This window comes from Ornithodoros turicata, chromosome 2 (assembly GCF_037126465.1).
Source record: "Ornithodoros turicata isolate Travis chromosome 2, ASM3712646v1, whole genome shotgun sequence".
NCBI classification, from domain to species: domain Eukaryota; kingdom Metazoa; phylum Arthropoda; class Arachnida; order Ixodida; family Argasidae; genus Ornithodoros; species Ornithodoros turicata.
Window position 1 is genome coordinate 137,048,165 of NC_088202.1, and position 23,180 is coordinate 137,071,344.

The 23,180-nt window shown below is 43.4% G+C and overlaps 1 protein-coding gene and 1 long non-coding RNA gene across 2 annotated transcripts in view; both read right to left on the reverse strand.

Moving 5' to 3' along the window:
- LOC135386201 (LHFPL tetraspan subfamily member 2a protein-like) overlaps positions 1-23,180 on the reverse strand; it is a 43,469-nt gene that overhangs the window by 18,745 nt on the left and 1,544 nt on the right. The gene's annotated exons all lie outside the window — the stretch shown is intronic.
- On the reverse strand, positions 2,493-6,969 carry LOC135384136 (uncharacterized). The gene is made up of 2 exons (XR_010420269.1): positions 6,616-6,969; positions 2,493-2,711 (listed from the first exon to the last, which is right to left on the reverse strand). It is a non-coding gene; the product is annotated as an uncharacterized LOC135384136 (long non-coding RNA).

The following is a 23,180-nucleotide window of genomic DNA, read 5'->3' on the forward strand; positions in this document are numbered from 1 at the left end:
TATTGTAGACACTTGCGCGTGCTCGATTATCGATAGCGATGCATATCTGCATTAGCTCGTACCTACGATATCCAAGACATAATGAAAGCAAGATTTGCACTGACACTTGATCTTTAGTAATGCTTTCTAAATTTTGTAAAAGATCATCCTGGAGATGCAATGTTACGCAACCAGGTTGAATGTTCATAGCGCACACCTTTAAAGGTGTGAAAAAGTTTACAGTGTAGTTAAGAATCGTGCCCGCTGGACAAGACGATTATTTTGGTTTTTGTAAGTTACAGTTGTATAGTAAATGATTCATTTCAGCGCTGAAGATCGACAGGATGTTTGCAAAACGATGTGACTGTGTACATGCCTCTGTTATGCTTGCACACGAGACGCCTGTGTCTGTTTTCGGCCCATCAGTATACAATGCCACACGTTCTCCGCGATGTTCCGTTAAGGACGAAAATTCCTGTTGGAGAACAACTGGTGGACTTTATTGATCTGAGCGTGAATGAACCAACATACCGGCTAGTACGTACCGACTTCCTGTAACTACACTTACTCTTGTGCGACGTGAATATAGTAGTTTATTAGTGAAGCACAAAGAAAGACAGAGTACACAGAACTACCGCCGACCAACCATGCAAGTATCCGAAATCGCTACCATCCTCATTTATCTTGTCTTATCGCTGCTGAAGAAAGTATCGACTTTAGTAGTTGCGTCCTGTAACAGCCATCCGCAGGCCAGTCTTTCTTCGAAACCTCTTCATGGAATCCGCAACATTTCAATGTTTTCTTCAGTCGCGAAAAAAAAAAAAGAAGAAAAAAGAAAAGATCCGCATGGAGCAAGGACAGTGCAGTACGGAGGGTATTGGAGCAACGAGGTGTTGTGTTTCCTCGGATACACATTTGGGCATTCTAAAAAAGAAAAGAAAAAGAAAGGAATAGCTCTTTAGCCCCTTCCTTAGTCCCGCAACCTTTAGTCCCTTTCTGGATAAAATGCGAGGTTTAGGGACTATAGGGACTTAGGGAGCATAGGGGACTAATATGGAGAGTAACTGTGATCTAAGGGAGTAGAACCATAACTGTACCCTAATTTACTAATTGCTATCTAATTACTAACTAATTAATAATTTACCTAATAACTAGCTTGCTATTCACTAATTAGTAACTACTACTAAGTACTGACTAATTTACTAATTTAATAAGCCCAGTGTCACAAGCCACTTTGCTTAGGCGGACCTGTTATGTATTTGCTTGCTGATTGTGAAAAATAAAATTCTTAAAATTTACTTAATTTACTAATATAACCGTACCCTGATTTACTCTTTCAGTCGTGACGCACTTGTGACCTAGGTCATTTGCGCTGACCCGTATCTCATTTCCGAAACTCAATTCAGTTAGGATTTGCTGGTACGTGCCAAATATTTGTCTAACATCGTCTGCAACCTCGTAGATGTCGGCGAGCCTGACTGACCTCTCGGCACACGCACTACGGTGTCCTCAATGCATGGCAAGTGGAAGGGCCTGCCCATGGAGGGTCGTTAGCAAACGACAGCCGTCCACAGCACAGAATGGAATACTACAAACCTCTCAAATGTACTCCATCGAAACCGTAAACCTCCTTGCAGCATCGCCCCCACCCCCCCGACCCCCGAGACGAAAACTCGTGCACACAGCCTCCACTGCAGGTAGACATGCAGTGGGGAGCTTCCACAGAGGCTGGGGGGGGGGGGGGGGATATACGAGCTTCTATAGTGCTGCACGTGCACCTGCGCATCGCTGATACTTGAAAGTTTCTGAGAAAAAAAATCATAAAGCTTCGTACACTCTTAAAAATGAACTTCACCACATAGCACGCTCCTAGCCAACCACCATCCCGAATGACAACGTTCTCGCCCTAGATTTGTTGAAAACGGGAGGAGGAGCCTATTTTGTGCCATTATGCACGGCACAAAATAGGCTCCTCCTCCCGTTTTCAACAAATCTAGGGCGAGAACGTTGTCATTCGGGATGGTGGTTGGCTAGGAGCGTGCTACGTGGTGAAGTTCATTTTTAAGAGTGTAGGTCCTACTATGGCTCTAATGCGCAAAATATTCCCAGTTAATCCAATTTCTACGCCAAATAAGTCGTCACTTCTATTAGCCTGTTTACCGTGTGATCGAGCAGCATCCACACTCTTAAAAATGAACTTCACCGCATAGCACGCTCCTAGCCAACCATAATCTCGAATGATATCGTTATCTGCCCTGATTTGTCGAAAACGGGAGGCGTACGCCTTTTTTGTGACAATTATGAACAGCATACGTGTCACAAAAAAGGCGTATGCCTCCCGTTTTCGACAAATCAGGGCAGATAACGATATCATTCGAGGTTATTGCTGGCTAGGAGCATGCTATGCGGTGAAGTTCATTTTTAAGAGTGCACTGGCCATTCCACGGTAAAGGAGGACAGTACTCCCATCACTCGTCTGGTGCTCAATAGAGTTACATAAAGAGCAGACTCGGTGGAGACACGAATTAGCATATTTAATACTCAAGCGACGACGCCGAAAGCTCTGGCCACCTTGTGCTGCATGACGACAAATCCGATTCCGATTGTGAATCCGATGGCAACCACAATCCCCACAGCCGTGCACAGGTAGGCGCCGTGCGAGGAGAACAGAGGCCGCCGGCCGCTAGGTGGAGGCATGCCACCTTCAGACCGCATCAGGGATGCCTGGGATCCTAACCGAAGAAATCGGTACTATTATAGCACACAAAAGAGGGACGGCCGTCCGACATTAACAGATTCAACGGTAGTGCGACCACAGGTAGCAAATACCAATAATAGGTCTAAATTCTTTCGTACTGTTGTCATTTCATTAAAAGAAAAATTCGCCGTCTCCGCCGCAATTGAAATAAATGTGTCTCGCAGGAGCCATCTGACTCCAAGCAATTCTCCAGCGGAGCCCCCTTTTCGCTCGAGATCGCCATATACAGGGTGTCTCACCTAACGTGAAAAAAAAAAAGTAAAGAATACAAAAATAATTATAAATAAATAAAATAAAATAAATAAATAAATAAAAATCGGTTTAAGAAAATCTACTTGTCTGAACACTTGGGATCAACGCTTATTCATCTCGGGGGAGATTTTGCCACGAATTCTGAGCACTTTTGTCAAATTTAATTCGCGAGAAATTTAATTTTCCCAATTGAACTCCGAAATTTGCCAAGTCAACTTCACGTTCTTTCCCCCCCTTTTTTATTTGCGGAAATAGAAAGCGAATGCCGGATTTACTCCGTACTATTGCAAAATATATTCACTACTACAATGATAATAGCCAGGAAAACATTGCGAAAAACGTCGTTTCGAGGCGCGCAAAGTGCCAGCCGCGCTCAGATCTCCGAAAGAAGCGATGTGAGGGGGCCATGGTATCCTGCCCTTTGCTTCTGCCGATAACGACAGCATGGTGCCGACGCAAAGTTATCTGCAATAAGAGTGAGAAGGAAACAGGAAGGGAAGGGCAACCGTTTCTCTTCCGCCGCATCTTGGATTACCTCGACCACGTGCATTGATGGAGAACTGAGCTCGGCCGCCAATTTGCGCACTTCAAAACGACCATTTTCGCCTTTTTTTTTTTTTTTTTGCTATTACCTAAGCAATAAGGAAAGTATTTTGAATACAATGGTGTAAATCCGACGTGCGCTTTCTGTTTCTGTAAAAAAGAGAAAAAAAAACATAAGGTTGACTCGGAAAAATTTCGGAGTTCAATTGGGAAAATGCAATTTCTCGCGAATTAAATTTCATAAGAGTGCTCAGAAGTCATGGTAAAATCTCCCACCCCGAGATCAATAGCTTCGGCCCCATAATGTTCCGACAAGTAGATTTTTAAATACATTTCGTATATTACGTGAAACACCCTGTACATTTCCATATGTATTTTGTCGTGACAATTCCGCCACTGGGCCCGCAGAGCAGCAACGAGGAGAATCTCCTAATCAGTTCGAGTTGTACGTTCCCGTATGAGTGCCCACTCCCACGTGTCCTCAAGTATTTTCCCCCGCGGACCGCGTAGGACTCCGCGGCAGAAGCAACCGAAGCAAATTATTTGATATACAGTCGAAGCCACGCGCAAAAGGCGCCAATGGTGAAGCTGAACAGAAATGTCGCCATAGGGTGCATTTTCTTGAATTCAACTACTCTCAGCCGGCGAAAAATAGCCAGAGCAGCAAGAGTAGCGGAAATGACGTCATAACTCTGCGGCGAAAATTAGCCAGAGTAGCCAGGGAGTGACGACTCTTCTCTACTCTGCTTTGAAGAAAGGTAGCCGTATTTCTGACGTCACACAGAAGCTAGCAGACGACAGTGCGTCGTCGGCTACCGACCGTCCTGTTGACAGACAATATGGGTGGTGTTTAATTTCGAAATGTAGGACTGGTTAAAAACTGTCGAGCATTTCCAAAGTCTGCTGGAGTGCACGCATCTGCGTTAAGTTGTTAAACAGATAGTGTCTCTGCCAGCACTTCCACATCGTCTCGCCCGTCAGGCCTAGAGTCACTAAATAAGCTACGCTTAGCGTAATGAAGCGTAGCTTTAATGACTCTAGTCAGGCCAGTCCGCCATTTTGAGCGCAGAGTAACTCTATAGCCGTCCGAAAATTACGGTCAAAGGTGGCTACTCTGGAGTCACGTGATGATAAAGGCTCCGACGTCGTTACCCAACTCCTGGCTACTAGGGTTCAATAAGAAACGCACCCATATAGGAACGTCCTCACGTCGTCACGATGACGCTGCGCACACGCCTCTCTGAGCGGGAATTTCAAACCGTGCGGATTCGTTCCTCGAACTTGTAATTCAATTAATACCGCTTATAATTCTGCGGCTCGGGTAGGCGAAAATTAGGAGATGCACTATCCATAACAACAATAACCTACAAATTGATGTTTGGAGAGCGAATTAATAACCGTTTACAGCCTTAAAAACATTTCGCCCACTGCCCCTTTGCCCTCTCCCCCTTTTTTCGAGGACACACAAAATACAGTGGCTATTTCCCTCGTCGAACCGCCGCAGCCTCGCAGATGATTTCCAATGGCGAGTCCCACTGGTCGATCCGGAGCGAACGGTTGAATCGGCTACAGAGCAAGAAAATCCGACACGGAGGAACCGAATACGAATATACGAAATCCAATATGAAATCCACATGCTCCAACTGATAGCTTTGCGGAGATCGTTAAGTACATCCGGGAAATTCGGAGAGTTTGCTGTTGCTCGCCTCAGAAGATGCGACAGTATACTTTCATGGAGTTCCGCTCGAATCCGCGCTTTCTCGCTGGAGCTATAGAAAGAGCACTCCATAGTGAAGCGAGTTGACATCAGGGTTCCCAGATAGCAAAGGCAGTACGTAGTCAATTTTTTTAGCTCACGTAGCCAAAGTGTAGCCAACCAGACATATTTTGTGTATCCAAAATGTAGCCAACGGTACACGACGTTTACATTGGACTTTTCACTTTGCCTCTCGAGGCTATATGGTTTGACTGAAATGTTTCAGAGTGTTGCTCATCGCTAGCCACGTCCCTAGTACTGATCAAGCCCCACCGGTTGTATAGGCAACTCTTCTCCAGCTCTAGACAGGGAATGTGCGCTACATATAGAATTATGGAATTTATTGCATGTAGTATATGGCCACGTGATGTTGTATATACAATATGTAAATGACGTGAGGTATCAGTTGCACACTGCACTCCCCGTCCCCGGAAAGCACTATTGGGGACACGGCTATTCCAAGATGGACCATGTGCTGCACGTGTTTATTACTCGAAAGAAATGGCATTGCAGCACCTGGAGATTTGAGATGAGACAAACCACGGAGTGCTGATTTTAGATAACCGTCTCCCCTACAGTACATCACTGCTGAACTTGCCGGGAGGCCGTCGACATACCAAGGTATAGAACTGGACGTGGTGTTGTGTGGACGCCGGATTTCTTTATTTTTTTTTTTAGTCTACTTCACAAACCCGCTAATATTATTGCGTTTCCTTATTGCGTTACGCGTGCTTGCTCAGTAGTAACTCGGAAAAGTAGCCGCCCCGTTTTAAAGATGCCAAACGAAACCGAAAGTAGCCCAATCTGACATCAAAGCACCAGCACAGAACCCTCGAGTCCGCACGGATCGACCAATGAAATACATTCTCTCTATACCGCGGAGCCCAAGAAGGTTGCTTCCAGATCGACCAGTGGAGTAAGGCAGAAATCAATCGACTGCAAGTGGCTGCCTTTCCGGCTAGAAGCTGCTTTTTCAATGGTTATAGCTATGGATTGGTGAAGACCCCGACGACTGCATGGGCTTACGATACGTCTAAGTTACGTTGCTGTTAGTCCGTTACTATACCTATGCATGCCGGATGCAATGACGGACATTAGGCGACACTGACATTCTTCTACAGGTCCACGAGGAATACCAGATGCCTCGTAGCACACCACGGTTTTACGCCAGACACGTCTCCCGCCGTTTTCCCACGCGTTCAGCACCAACACGGCGGGATTGTGAGACACCCCTCGTTCCACCGCTGTTCCCATGCGTCTCAAGTCCCGTCAATGCGGTGCTTCGAAGTTTCCCCACCACGTGTTATTGCTCACATTGCGAACGTACCTTCGAACATTTCCGTCGTCCACTCAACAGGTGGTTGGACTTTCGGAGGGTGCTTTCCGCGACACCGGGCCAGCCGTTCACCAGGACTTCGACGGACGGTGCGAGGGACGAGAGCACGAGGCAGATCTTCGTCTTCCTCGCTTTGATTCGTCCACCAATGGCTGGTGGTGGTGGTGGGTGGTGAAAGGGCTTGCCGTTGTCGGCCTCACGTAGGTGGGCAACGTCACGACTGACGCCCTGGGGGAATGTGCGTCCTGGGCCGACTTCTAAGGGAACTGTGCCGACATATGTCTGAAAGCGTCTGAGGAAAACCCAGGAAAAACCCCAGACAGCACAGCCGGCACCGGGATTCGAACCCGGGTACCTCCCAGTCTCGGGGAGGTACCTCCCGGGTACCTCCGGGTCCCCAGTCTATTGGTGGCTTTATCCAAAGGCAGGTACAGGTACGTTGTCGAATCAAATTTAAAAAGCGGTGTCACACGGTCCTCTGCGACCATAGGAGTTATCAACCAGGAAAGAAGAAGAAAAATAAAGCACATATAGACAGAAATCGTTTCGCACATTACGGGTGTAAATGTCTTGTACTATGGCACACGTCTTGGTGGTGTAACTCGCACACCATAATATACAGCCGTGTTGAAAAGGTGTTTCCATTTTTTTTTCAAGTTTTTTTTTTTGACAAATCACAAATTTTTAAATCAAATTTAAAACAAAGCACCCATCTTAAACAATGGTTTAAATAGAGTATATACCCCCCTGAAATGGTGTTATCTATAGAATATGCCCTTCAAAACTGTGCTTTTTCTAGAATGCACCATTTAGAGGGGTGTCATTCAAAACATTGTTTAGAAACACCTTTGTGACCACTGCTATTACACACTGTTGAGCACGCGGAATAAAAAGGGTTGTTTACTTACAAGAACATTCATTTTACACGCTTAATGATACTTTAAAAATTACATTGAAGACCGGAGTATTGGACAATGCGCAGCGCTCGACCACATCGCCTTTCAAAAGTAATTCTGCCCTCGCCCAGGTTCATGCTCGAGAGCAGGGCCTATTAATGTGCAACTTTTGTACTGTGCATATACAGTTATTGACAACAACTGGAGTTCCGAATGCGTGACGTTACATATTCAAGCGTTACAGGTTTGCAAGTTAATGATAAAAGCGAGTAAACAATTACTCCATAATTACAAGTTATCGTAAACAACAATAAAATTCAAAAGGTTATTGGAGCATGCTTTGGGCACCATAGCAAGAATAAAATTATTATTATTACAATGTATTTATAATATATTTATATTATTCAAAACCTCCGACGCTTGCTCTCGTGTGTATATTGAAGTTTGCCCCCCTCCCCCACTGTCTCTCTCTCTCTCTCTCTCTACATATGTTTAATCTCCCGCAAAATGAGGCTGAGCTGTAGCACGTATAGAGGTCGCCATAACAGCTCTTAGCTCATTTGTACCCTATTTACTGTTTGCGTTTCTTTTTCCCTTCTACCGCTCCGTCTCCCATAGCTTAACGACACTCTATAAGGAAAGAGAGACAGAACCCCCGGCAAATCGGCTGTGGTGTCATTGCCACTTCCACCGTAATAACCACGAGGGGCGAGAATTATTACCGCAATAAAGCTCCCCCGCCGTGCTATGCCCGCGCTTTCACTTCAGCGGCAGTTCTCGATCGAGCAGCACGATACGATGAAAACCTCCCGATAATGAATAACATATGCAAGCGCATTTTATGCAGGAGGAGATGCATGGAAGGAAGTTAAGCAGTTTGGTCAGAGTCAAGTATTAGAGGCAAGAGTCGCATACATGAATACGCAATGAGAGAATCAAATTAAAAATTCACGTATAATTCACGAGGCGCGGTAACTACAGGTACGCATTTATTAGCGTGCTCTCCAAAAGCGCATAACTGATTGCGGTTATGAATCAGAGCGGGTGAAGAAGTTTTGCTAGCTCTATGAGATCGTATTGGCGAAAATCGTTGAAGGCTTGTGTCGTCCATGGTTGTGGCCTGGCTGATTCTCGTTGTTTATGCTTCTAGCTCATTCTAAGAGTGAACAGACACGGGGGAACGTTCTGTGTTCGAAGTGTGATCGGTATCAACACTGAGGATCTCGGCGATGTAAGGGCGAGTCGAGTCGGTCCTGTGTATTCGCAGAGTGGGGTGAGTGTATATAAACCATTCGCCTGCTGTCAGTATGAAATGATAAAAAAAAGTCCCTTTCATTTCAGTAACCGTGTATTCACACGAGCGACATCCTCACGGAATATTCTAGTGGAAGAAAAAGCGAAAACACTGCTCACAGAGCCGAAGTTCGGTCCCGTGTGATGTTGAGCACTGCACGATGCGGAATATGAGGAGTGTCGTACTGAGCATTTAGCAGACGACACTTAGCAGACGGCACCGTCAGCGTGTTTTCCTGTCGTCTGCTACGGAATATCTTGTGGCCGTGTAGCAGGATATTCCCCACGGTTAGCAGTGTACGTGAAGACCACGACCTACTAGATCATAACGACCACGTCACAATCACAACCCCTATGAGGAGCCCGTCCGCACGATCCGCCAGGGGCGCTACTCATCGGCACGCCACGATTGGACGATGGAAATTTGAATTCTGAACGCGCAGGAGCGTATGTACGACTACCGTAGCAGACGACAGCGATAGCTCCTATGAAAACGCGTAGAATGATGATGATAATCAACCTCAGAATGAAACATCTGTGGAACGTCCACCGATTGTACAGAAATACTAAGGTAAGCTGAAGTACAAAGTATTGTAGAAGTTAAGGAAGCAATAACTGGGACGATGAGAAGCGCCACCGCTACCTTCCAAAAATGCGGCGCTGGGAAGGGGTGCCCACGACATGGTCGTTATAATCTAGTATAGGTCGTGGTGAAGACACAACGGTGAGCGCTAGCGCTCACGCGACAGCAGAAAGCTATGACGCTTTTCGCATCTTCCGCTTCTGGGGGAATGTCGCTCGTGTGAATACACGGTAAACAGAATTAATTTGTTTGCTGATTAGCCTCACAGTGGGGACTGAAGCGTCGGGAAAAGTAATCCGCATGAAGCGGTCCTTGCACCAGAAAATGCAACGCGCGACCAACGCCGTCGCTGACGCCAGCGAAGATGCTCCTGCATGCAGCAAGCGAAAAACGCCGTCGTACATATACATTCCCGCTGTTGCCCGAACACAGAAACGTCAGCCTACACCCATGTTATTTGTGCCGGAATAAAAAGGCAATCGTTGAAGTAATAAATGCGCACATAAAATCTTTTGGTTGGTAGTCAACATGGCTTTTTTTATTTTGTATTTTTTGTATTTTTTTACTATTACGGTCTCACGAAACCGCACTGACAACTCCGTGTACGAAACGGACAGTTGAAGTCAACTCATCAGGGACTGTGCTTGGTTCGGCATATACTTGGTATCCTGTTCGCTCGCAATATACGCAATGTATTGCAACTTCTGAAGAGGGTTTTCGCGTGATACGCGAACTTTCACTCAAGCAGACACTTACGAGTACAGAATAAAAAAAAGTAAAAGATGCGTTCACTGGGGTGGCGCAGCTGTCCGTTTATCCGTCAATCATTGCCGAAAAGTAATTATACAGATTTGATTGTTATAAACTAATATTTACGTATATCCGTACACAGTGAGGATTCATCGTCCACGTCACTTTCGATATAGTTTTCTACCGATACCATTGGCCACTACTTCACCCAGCCTTGTTGTTGGGCGATAAGCCCCTTTTACCCTTCGTCAGAGTTTACAACTTTTTATAGAGATATTGGATACTTAAATGCTATGCAGTTTTATCCCGTTCTTGATCTTCCTCTTTTTTTTTATCATACCAGGTTTTATGTCTGAATTTCTATGACGTGCTACTCTTAACCTAATCGTTCTAGTTTTACCTAGAGACACGCATCATCGCAGTCTTGGCGTAGCCCTAAAACCCTAAAGCACCATAGGACTATAAAAACCTAACAGTCGCCATCAGTGTGGCATAGGTGTGGCATAGGAAGCCCGGATGTTTAGAGCCAAGTGATATTTCTTGTTCTATTTATAGGATGTCTTGTACACAAGCATCTGAAAACGCGTATTGTGACCCTTCTTGCACGATCCCTCGTGACAGCTGCTAGGTTAATTAGAGGGTCCGAAACGTCAAGCTCTCTCCCACCCATCGCTTGCCGAACTGCTTCCCGAAATAAGTGCAGGTCCGGACAGCAGCTCGGTCTAAACGTCCAGCACGTCGACGTTTCGCAGCTAAGTATACTTGTCACTCGTCACTGGTGCTGTATACAAGGTAATGTATGAGCAGACAAGACGAGCTTGCCAAGTCGATCATTCGTTCTTTGTGTTTATTCGTCTTGTTTATCACCCCTCAGGGACACGAAAAAGGATTGAACGGAGAGAAAATTCCGTACACGTTGCCGAAAAAGTCAATTTTATAATGATAAACAAGTAAACAATTACTTCATAATTATAATTTTATCGTAAAAAACAATAAAATTTAAAAGGTTAGGAGCATCCTTTGGGCACCATGGCAAAAAAAATAATATTGTTATTAAAATTTATTTATAATATATTATACATATACTTTTATCCCAAGGATTTTTTCAAACCACGGAAAAGGTAAACGAGACTACTATGTACCGTCCTTGATGATGCCCTGACTTTACTATCTATTTGAATTTTTTACTACTTTTTGCTACTACTTTACTATCGCTGAAGTCCAACATTGTTGTGCTTCTCTGTATGTTTTTTTAATATATATTACTGCTGGATCTAATGCTTATTTGTGCCCGATGTCCACCTGACTCTGCCCATCATCCCCTGATGGTTTTATGTTCTATAGTTTCACTTAATCAATAATAATGATTATTAGTATCATTATCATCTAGTTTTATTGACGAGCTTTCGTGCAGAATCTGCACTTCATCTGCCCGTCAATAAACCTATAGACGCTCCTAAAACCGTTCGAATTTTATTCTGACTATATACCTCCTCCGTGGACTTGACGGCGTTTATGTATTTTTTGTTTATTTACATAACGAAGAACTTAGAAACACTTTTCTTTCACCTCGTGGGAACACAGTGAATTTGCAGGTTCTGTGAGCTCCGATACAGCCTATACCCACAAGACTCACAGACCTCCTATACACAGCGTTCTGTGGGGAGACCTGTGTTTGTGTGGGAGGGGGGAGGACACTACATGTTTATTCCTGTTTGTCTGTTATGTCACTGAAACTGCGGAACCCTCCGGACAAGTCTGCGGGAACCATATTACTTCAAAAAAATGTCGGCTCTCAGTGACACATGTCTCGTATACGGGGTGTTTCAGTTAAATCCCCGGGCTAAATAATTCGCGAACCGGTGCACCAATCGAATAACTTTCTTTTTTACAAGTATCTGTCCAATACCGCCTACAAGATGCGCACCGCGTGATCGAGCGGGAGGCGCTCATTATTTAAATAAAAATTCAAATGAGTTTCGTGAAAAAAGCTAATTTCTAAAGCAGGGCACCGTCGGCATTAAAATGGGTACTACTCCTTTTGGGACCTTCAGTGGACACCTTTTAGAGAAAAATCTGCCACCGAAGCGGGTCATTTATTGCAGTAATTAATTGGTTTCGGTTTACGTATTTTTGTCGCGGCTGGTCGCGGCGAAGCGCGAAGCGCCTCCCGCTCATTCACGCGGTGCGCATCTTGTAGGCGGTATTGGACAGATACTTGTAAAAAAGAAAGTTATTCGATTGGTGCACCGGTTCGCGAATTATTTAGCCCGGGGATTTAACTGAAACACCCGGTATAGGTTCATATGTACCAAAACCGCATATTAACTGATCACCACCACCACCACTGATCGCTCTTTTTTTTTTTTTTTTTCTGTCTTCTTTTTCTTGTTCTGAAGCCACGTCTAATAAGCAGCGAGGTGGCAACAAGGAAGGACACAGGGAAACCCGCGCAAGTGCAGGTATATACGTACAAAGCCTGGCAAGCTGGCACCTCCCCGCATGTGAAGACGTCGGAATAAGTGTTTACAAACACCGGCACATCATTTCGAAAGGTACACGATGTACACTCTAAGAAAAAAACGTAGAATTTTCTACCCATGTCGGTAGAGCTCCATTGCAACAACATTTCTACTCAAACCAATTTTACTTTATGGGTATAACCGCAGGGTAGAAAGAAACTACAGAGTAGAAACTGACGTTCTACCAGCTTGGGTAGGAAATTCTACCTTTTTTGCGTAGAGTGTACCACCCAGTACGCCTATAGTCATTCATCGAATGAATAATTATAAATTAACTTATCTTTTTTTTTATTCCCCTTTATAGAGCCGCGAAGCAACTGTGCCTATGTAATCAGATAATCTAATCATATAATAATAATATAATCAGATAATACCGTGGAAATGTAATCAGGTGGGGAGAGGACAGCAGGAAGGTAGTTGAGAAACAGGGGGTTCTTGGGACGGACATCTGTCTAGAAGGCCTGTCGGGGGAAAACCCGAGACAGCACAGCCAGTATCAGGATTTGAACCCACAACCTCCCAGTCTACAGCACGACCAATGAGCGGGTGCTTTTATATCCACCCGGTCATATGGCACTGGTTTAAATGATCAGTAGTGATGCAAAACTACCGATAGTACTATCAATAGTATCGATAGTCTATGAGAGTCCAACTATCGATAGTACGATAGTACTATTGAGTGTAATATCGATAGTCGGCAATCTGAAAACTACCGGGGAGCAGATAAAAACAGAAAAAGAAGACGCTTCATGCAACTCAAGCCACCCAAGCAGCACAATGTACTGAAAGTCGAGTGCAATAGGGGTGGACGGTATGTGTCTTATCAATGTTCTTTAGTTTCACCAGTTCGTTCAAGGTCTTCCACCTACCCGTCCACCCCTATTGCACTCGACTTTCAGTACATTGTGCTGCTTGGGCTCCGACGCTGACCTTGGCTTCTCGTGCCCTTCAAAGCAACCGCACAGGGCGCGTGATACTCTCTGCACTGGCAAGTGCACTGAATTGACTGCCATTGCAGTCTCATGAGTGCGTGCGATTTTATGATGAGCAATTCTTCTTTCGCTGATTGCAGTGCATCATTCATACGCGATAACGCGGTCCGCCCCTGCATGGGTGGGCCGTGTCTTTGAACGCGCGGCCGATAACAAGGTCGTCGGGGCAGTACCGCTTGCGGTGCTGTTCCGGGAAGATCTTTTCTTGATCATTCATACTTTACAGTTAAACGGAGAGAAATTGCGTCGCTACGTGATTGTGCTTCCGTTGCCACTGCGCCAGCGAGAAAATGAAGACGCAAACGGGGGGGGGGGGATAAGCTTTGATAGTGAGAACCAATCTAGCTATCGACAGTAAAGAAAACAGACAAACAAAAGAATAGTACTATCGATAGTCAATTATCGTAAAACTATCGCTAGTTTTTAAACACTATCGGTAGTACTGTCGATAGTCAACAATCGATAGTTTTTCGACACTATCGAGCGTTTTGAAAACGAAAACTATCAATAGTATCGATAGACAATTTATCGACAGTTTTGCATCACTAATGATCAGCCCTCGTGCTATAAGCTCAGCCCTGGTGCTATAAATAAGCTTTGATAGTGAGAACCAATCTAGCTATCGATAGTAAAGAAAACAGACAAACAAAAGAATAGTACTATCGATAGTCAATTATCGTAAAACTATCGCTAGTTTTTAAACACTATCGGTAGTACTGTCGATAGTCAACAATCGATAGGTTTTCGACACTATCGACCGTTTTGAAAACAAAAACTATCAATAGTATCAATAGACAATTTATCGACAGTTTTGCATCACTAATGATCAGCCCTCGTGCTATAAGCTCAGCCCTGGTGCTATAAATAAGCTTTGATAGTGAGAACCAATCTAGCTATCGAAAGTAAAGAAAACAAACAAACAAAAGAATAGTACTATCGATAGTCAATTATCGTAAAACTATCGCTAGTTTTTAAACACTATCGGTAGTACTGTCGATAGTCAACAATCGATAGGTTTTCGACACTATCGACCGTTTTGAAAACAAAAACTATCAATAGTATCAATAGACAATTTATCGACAGTTTTGCATCACTAATGATCAGCCCTCGTGCTATAAGCTCAGCCCTGGTGCTATAAATAAGCTTTGATAGTGAGAACCAATCTAGCTATCGAAAGTAAAGAAAACAAACAAACAAAAGAATAGTACTATCGATAGTCAATTATCGTAAAACTATCGCTAGTTTTTAAACACTATCGGTAGTACTGTCGATAGTCAACAATCGATAGTTTTTCGACACTATCGACCGTTTTGAAAACAAAAACTATCAATAGTATCAATAGACAATTTATCGACAGTTTTGCATCACTAATGATCAGCCCTCGTGCTATAAGCTCAGCCCTGGTGCTATAAATAAGCTTTGATAGTGAGAACCAATCTAGCTATCGAAAGTAAAGAAAACAAACAAACAAAAGAATAGTACTATCGATAGTCAATTATCGTAAAACTATCGCTAGTTTTTAAACACTATCGGTAGTACTGTCGATAGTCAACAATCGATAGTTTTTCGACACTATCGACCGTTTTGAAAACAAAAACTATCAATAGTATCAATAGACAATTTATCGACAGTTTTGCATCACTAATGATCAGCCCTCGTGCTATAAGCTCAGCCCTGGTGCTATAAATAAGCTTTGATAGTGAGAACCAATCTAGCTATCGAAAGTAAAGAAAACAAACAAACAAAAGAATAGTACTATCGATAGTCAATTATCGTAAAACTATCGCTAGTTTTTAAACACTATCGGTAGTACTGTCGATAGTCAACAATCGATAGTTTTTCGACACTATCGACCGTTTTGAAAACAAAAACTATCAATAGTATCAATAGACAATTTATCGACAGTTTTGCATCACTAATGATCAGCCCTCGTGCTATAAGCTCAGCCCTGGTGCTATAAATAAGCTTTGATAGTGAGAACCAATCTAGCTATCGAAAGTAAAGAAAACAGACAAACAAAAGAATAGTACTATCGATAGTCAATTATCGTAAAACTATCGCTAGTTTTTAAACACTATCGGTAGTACTGTCGATAGTCAACAATCGATAGTTTTTCGACACTATCGACCGTTTTGAAAACAAAAACTATCAATAGTATCAATAGACAATTTATCGACAGTTTTGCATCACTAATGATCAGCCCTCGTGCTATAAGCTCAGCCCTGGTGCTATAAATAAGCTTTGATAGTGAGAACCAATCTAGCTATCGAAAGTAAAGAAAACAAACAAACAAAAGAATAGTACTATCGATAGTCAATTATCGTAAAACTATCGCTAGTTTTTAAACACTATCGGTAGTACTGTCGATAGTCAACAATCGATAGTTTTTCGACACTATCGACCGTTTTGAAAACAAAAACTATCAATAGTATCAATAGACAATTTATCGACAGTTTTGCATCACTAATGATCAGCCCTCGTGCTATAAGCTCAGCCCTGGTGCTATAAATAAGCTTTGATAGTGAGAACCAATCTAGCTATCGAAAGTAAAGAAAACAGACAAACAAAAGAATAGTACTATCGATAGTCAATTATCGTAAAACTATCGCTAGTTTTTAAACACTATCGGTAGTACTGTCGATAGTCAACAATCGATAGGTTTTCGACACTATCGACCGTTTTGAAAACAAAAACTATCAATAGTATCAATAGACAATTTATCGACAGTTTTGCATCACTAATGATCAGCCCTCGTGCTATAAGCTCAGCCCTGGTGCTATAAATAAGCTTTGATAGTGAGAACCAATCTAGCTATCGAAAGTAAAGAAAACAAACAAACAAAAGAATAGTACTATCGATAGTCAATTATCGTAAAACTATCGCTAGTTTTTAAACACTATCGGTAGTACTGTCGATAGTCAACAATCGATAGTTTTTCGACACTATCGACCGTTTTGAAAACAAAAACTATCAATAGTATCAATAGACAATTTATCGACAGTTTTGCATCACTAATGATCAGCCCTCGTGCTATAAGCTCAGCCCTGGTGCTATAAATAAGCTTTGATAGTGAGAACCAATCTAGCTATCGAAAGTAAAGAAAACAGACAAACAAAAGAATAGTACTATCGATAGTCAATTATCGTAAAACTATCGCTAGTTTTTAAACACTATCGGTAGTACTGTCGATAGTCAACAATCGATAGTTTTTCAACACTATCGACTGTATTAAAAAAAAAACTATCTATAGTATCAATAGTCAATTTATCGACAGTTTTGCATCACTAATGATCAGCCCTGTTTATTATAGCTGTATTAACTTGCCGATTTGTAATCAATTTGAAATATATTTGTAATAAACCGTCATATATTTGTACGCGTTTACTTTTTACTTTTCGCGTATACCATGGGTGGCTAATTCATTTTCGCCTTCTTATTTTGCATTGTGTCTATTATCACCATTTGTTTCTTTTTGTCAAACACTATTGATTTGGTTCACAACAGTCTGCCGACATATATAACCGTACCGTGATCCGCGCCCGAGCAAGCAGTTCGGTGCAGGAAACAGATACAATAATAAACAATCTCACAGTAATGCCCCCCACTCAAGTTTGTTCTCATACCGTGAGACAAATACCAGCCCTACAAATTGTTTGAGTTATATGCAAATGTTGTCAATTTCGCGATTATCGACGTCGGATGGCTCCCGCACACATTCTACGGTTCTGCATCCAATAACAGCGCACAAAGACCAGAATTTTAATCAGTACCCCCGCCCGCATCAACATCTCTATATACCCCGCATAAATTACCGACAAAGACAATAGCGCAGGTGCAAAGAAAAAAACACGCGTGGCTGAACGCTGCTGAAAAGAGAGCGGCCGTGTCGGAGCTGAAACAAAGAGCAATTCATCACGCTTTATATCGAGGACTTTCTTATTTGGTTTCTGCAGAGGATATATAGTAAGAGGAAAGGACTGGCAAGGGCTTTTATGAAACACAGCTATCGTGCACGAAAACGAATCGTGATCTGAAAAGATCACGCGTCGTAGTGTTCCTGCACGACGCTGCGTGAATATAGTCGCAATGAATGTGCACGAGTTTCACAATTTCGGAATTTAAAAGCCGAATATCGGTTCGATTTGAAACTTTGGATTTTAAATTTTGACTCATTTTTTTGTCAGTCATTTTTTTTGTGTTGGGTACATGCTGGGTGCCAGAGATCTGTTGGTTGCAGGAACTTTCCGCGAATGAACTGCGAACAGTCTATTTTCGAGTTTAGTCGAGTTACTATAGTTACTACTGAGTTAGCTCCAGTGGAACACAAGAGGAACACAGTGGAAACATCTCAGTGCTCCGGCGCTCTTTCGCGCGCATTCGAGTACCCGACGACCGAATTTCGCGTGCTCCGTGTATTCACACGAGCGACATACTCACGGAAGATTCTAGCGGAAGAAAAAAGCGGAAACACTGGGAAGTTCCATCCCGTGTTGTGTTGAGCATTCACACGGTGCGGACACCCGGGAGTTGCGTATTGCGCATTTAGCAGACGACACTCAGCAGACGACGCCGTCAGCGTCTTTTCCTGTCGTCTGCTACGAAATATCTTGCGGCTGTGGCGCAGGATATTCCCCATGGTTAGCAGTGTACGTGAAGACAGGACGCTGACCGCTCTCGCTCACGGGACAGCAGAAAGCTATGACGTTTTTCGCATCTTCCGCTTCTGGGAAAACATCGCTCGTGTGAATACACGGTTAAGATCGCCAACTTTCTTCATCTGGAGCGACTTCTTATTTTTGAACGGTACAAATAATTTCGGAGTTGACAGTCTGTTCTTTTCAGCTTTAACGCAACAGCACTACAGAGCCAGCCATTGCGTGGGTTCGTCGTCGTAGATCGTAGGTCGTCATGTCCTGTGCCACCGCCAGACTGTGTTTGTGGTACATTGGAATTGCGTAACCACCACAGTAACAACCCAAGCAGCACAATGTACTGAAAGTTGAGTGCAATGGGGGTGTACGGGTAGGTGGAAGGCCTTGAACAGACCCATGAAACTAAAGCACATTGATAACACACATACCGTCCACCCCCATTGCACTCGACTTTGAGTACATTGTGCTGCCTGGGAATAGGGATTTTTAGGAAATCGTAAGCCCCCTCCGATTACGACTCCGTATCGCTGTCAGTCAATCAGATATCAGCAACGTGATGTCGGTCACTTCAAAAGAATCAGCCTAGGCTTATCATGTCCTCGGAAACATTATCGTGAAACTTCTACGTTGGCCCTTTTGAACGCGTTTGGCACATTGGACAAAGATGCAACAAACAAACAAACAAACAAAGATGCAGCTTTTTTTTTTCTCTCACACTCTCTTTTAGTACAGCTGGGTGTAACAGGAACAAGCACTGAGTAACAGACTCTGAACCGAACCCCTGGGAACTCCCTTGCTCGGCTCTCATGCAGCTTGGCAGGGCGTATTCCGCCAGTAAATTACTCCCCACTCCACATCGCGAACTTCTTCTCGGGACAGCCACAGCATCCATCATATAGAGCCTGTAACTATACGGTTGCATATCGTTATCCTTTCACAGATGTAATGTAGCGTAATGTAATGTTGGGGGCCTTATTTTACTCCAACATTAGAAGATGAAAACTCGGCTGGCAGAGTAAGTATCGTGGAAGTAGGATAGTAATCGATAGTTATATAGCCTCGTCTTATAGGAACTATCAACCATATCAATAACACTCAGACCATACACTAGCAGGACAGTAACCCCCTCGGTCTCCCACTTCTTCCTGCTGTCCTCTCTCCATCTGTCCTCTTCTGTACGTCGCTCATAGCCACAGTTGCATCGCGGCGCTAGCACGAAATTAAAAAGAAAACTAACAGGACACGTGGAAAGTGCAGTGAGTGTGTAATGAGAGAGAAAAATGGCTATCCCAAAAATATATTTTAAAAAGTATGTAAAAAGTATGCTGAAAATATGTACAAAAGTACACATAGCAATATGCTAAAATATGCTCAATATATCCTTAAAAATATGTAAAAAAAATAGCTATATGCTGCAGCTATCGCTGCCACCAAAGCGATCAGTATAATCACGGTCCCTTAATAGCTATTAGGGGACCATGGTATAATCGAGACGATTAGAGACCCGTTGATGGCACGGAGTTTTTCTGGATTTTTCCCCCCCAGAAGCTTTCACACAAATGTCGGCGCACAACGCACGACCCCTGGCAGCACATACAATATACATAAAATACGTCACTCGAATCAAGACACTGCGGAAACCGACCGCCAGTCGTAAACAGGGTGGTCCAGTAAAGAATATTCGCGTAAATATTTAGGTGTCACGTTATCTGTTGACTGCTCCATGGACCTCTTGACTCGTTGGATCTTTTGACCGGGTTGGAATACTCTTGACGCTTTGGACCTTTTGACTCGCCTGCCACGTGATCGGTTGGATCTCCTGGCTCGATGGATCTCCTGACTCGATGGATCTCTTGACTCGTTGGATCTCTTGACCGGAAGCGCTCATGGATTTCTCCCGTGGATGGGGTTGGTTCTAAAGGCTAGCAGAGCAATAAGCTTTATGCAACGAAACCTAACTGATCGGTGTAATTTGAAGAAAACCGCAGATCTAACGTGTGTCCACGCTATTTTGGAATATGCCTGCCTTGTCTATCCCGTTCAAATAACCTATGTTATAAGCCGGTATATAGCCGGGAACACAGATATAGTACTGTACTGAAATGAAACAGGAATTAAAACGAGACACACTTGCTTCTCGCCGAAGAAAACTCCGACTGAAATTTTTATACTTCATATTCAATCGAAAAACAATAATAGGGAAAGAAATGTACGGAAAACGACCATATTGTCTTTCCATCACTGTTTAAATAAAGGGTGTACAGCATAACTCCTTTTTGGGGAGTACACCCTTGCCACATATAAATCACTCCCTTTGGAGTGTACAATTACTCCCCAGTAGGGAGTTCAAGGGTCTGAAGGGAATGAGGAGACTCTTTTTTGAGACTAATTATACCCTCCAAAAGGGAGTGATATATGTGGAAAGGAAAATGAGTTAAAGTACACCCTTTTTTTTTTTTTGGAAGAGTGCAGACGGCACGACCACACTCTTAAAAAAAAGGTGTACTTTAACTCCTTTTTTTGCCACATATATAACACCCTTTTGGAGCGTACAATAACGCTCAAAAGGGTGTCTCCTGACTCCCTCAAGGGAGTAGCATAACACCTTCTCCCTACCGGGGAGTAATATTACTCTCCAGTAGGGAGAAAGGTGTTATGCTACTCCCTTGAGGGAGTCAGGAGACACCCTTTTGTGCGTAATTGTACTCTCTCCAAAAGGGTGTTATATATGTGGCAAAAAAAAAGGAGTCAAAGTACACATTTTTTTTAATAGTGCACGTGTGCAAAATTAGAGTACTTTGCCGAGACAGGAATGTTCTCAAATGTGCTTTTGTCCTTTTTATTGAAAGCATTGAACAGTGAAATGAGCTGCCTGACGTGTGCTCGTCAAATGTATCAGATACTATTTATTTATTTACTTATTTTCATCTCTGTAACCCACCTGCTGTACACCTTCGGGACAATGTGGAGTAAATCTCGAAGAAATAATAACTTATAACTATAGGGCCTGACTTTTTCGGGTTTTATTTTTGGCCAAATTCGGGGGGTAAATATCGGGTGATATTTTTCATTTGAAAATTCGGGTGTATTCGGGTTAAATCCCGTTACGGCATATTCTGTCATCAGGAATTCGGGTGTATTCGGGTGATTTTTTTTTTGTTTAATAAAAATTTGTCTTAACATGGAACTAATGTTTAGCAATGTTATCAAACTTTATTTTAATGCACGTATGCCACGCGACCCAGATGTTTTCGGGTAGATTCGGGTTAAACCCGAATTTTACAGATTTCGTTCGGGGGGTAAATATCGGGCGGATACGGGTTTAACCCTAAAAAGTCAGGCCCTACTTATAACCACAACATAATCATATTGCGACCAGTCACCCGTTATTATCGAGTCTTCAGCTGCGCGGCATTCGAAGTGAGTCTCTTTAAAATGAAGGAGAAAAGGCACGAAACCATGTCGGCAGCGACAGCACACGCTTTATATCTCGCGACTACATTTTCTCCGGCCATTTGTCGGGGAACAGCGGAAGAGACCGGGTATCGCCGTGCCTTGTCAAGCATATATACGTGGGGGCGTACAGAGAGGGGCGGATCTGCGGGGGAGATGAAGGCATATGGCTCCGCACCGCATAAAACTATCAACATCAAATGTAACGACGACGGCGACGACGACGCCTGTTAAGCTGCACGTTTTTCATCGTCTATATACGTCCTGTTCTTTTCGCTGATACTTTTTTTTTTATTTGTAGATTTTAACGTCGTATTTGTAGCTATGAGGAACGGAGGGGGGAGGTCTCTCGCGATATAACGCTATCACTGTTAGAATGCGATAACCGTATCCACATTAACGGCTTCTTTTCGGGTGGGCGGAGGGACATCGTGCGAAAACATATATACGTACTATACACCAGTTATACAAGTCGGGATATGTTATTGCTTCCTCCCCGGGTGCGCATGGCTCTTGTATATGAGCTGGAGTTTTGATGACGAGCTTATGCGGGCCATATGGCAAGTATTTAGTAGCGAGCCGAAAGTATAGCTGCAGGAACAACATGATTCCGTGTTACATATATTTCGTGTGTTGCAGTCGGATTTCGTTTCTTGTATGGAGCTTATATCCTGCTTTTATTTGGGACTATCCAGAAATTTGACATCGTGCGTGCCGTACAGATTGTAACAATTGTACCGTTCCTTATAGCATAATGTTTTTTTGTTTGTTTTTTTTGCAAAAGGGGCTTCGATATCCGTGATGTTACTCGCCCGACTTCTGTACATATTGTACTTGTAATTTTTACACATATTGGGCGGTAAAAGAAAGAGAGAGAGAGAGAGAGAAAGAGAGAGATGTGTGAGAAGAGGGAACAGTTATGTACAGGTCGAAGGCACAAAATCATTGTCGTCGACGCTAATAACAAAAATAAAATAAAATACGCCGTGAGACAGAATCACCACGCTCATCATCGTAGTCGTCATCATCATAATCATCATCATTGAGGCGCGAGTATTCGGAACATCTTGCCTCTCTCTCGTTTCCCTCATAAAAGTACCTCTTGCAGGCTCCCTCCTAATACTGTCGTAGTCACGTTAAATATAAATCAATTCCTAATGAATTAGTGAGAAGACAAACAAACCAGAGAAGGAATTTCGCCAGACACAGTCCTCGAACATACGTGTCGTCGGGGATATTTCCAGGATTTTCGTGTCGGGATGGTGTTGGTGTCCCGTATATATAGGGGATGTGTGACGCCCATGTATGCTGCTTTCGTGGCATTTTTTGGCCTTTCTGGCCGGTATTTTGGGGGTGCTGCAAGATTTGGGGAGATGGGCGTTTAGGGGATGCGGGTGCCGGGAAAATCCGTGCGT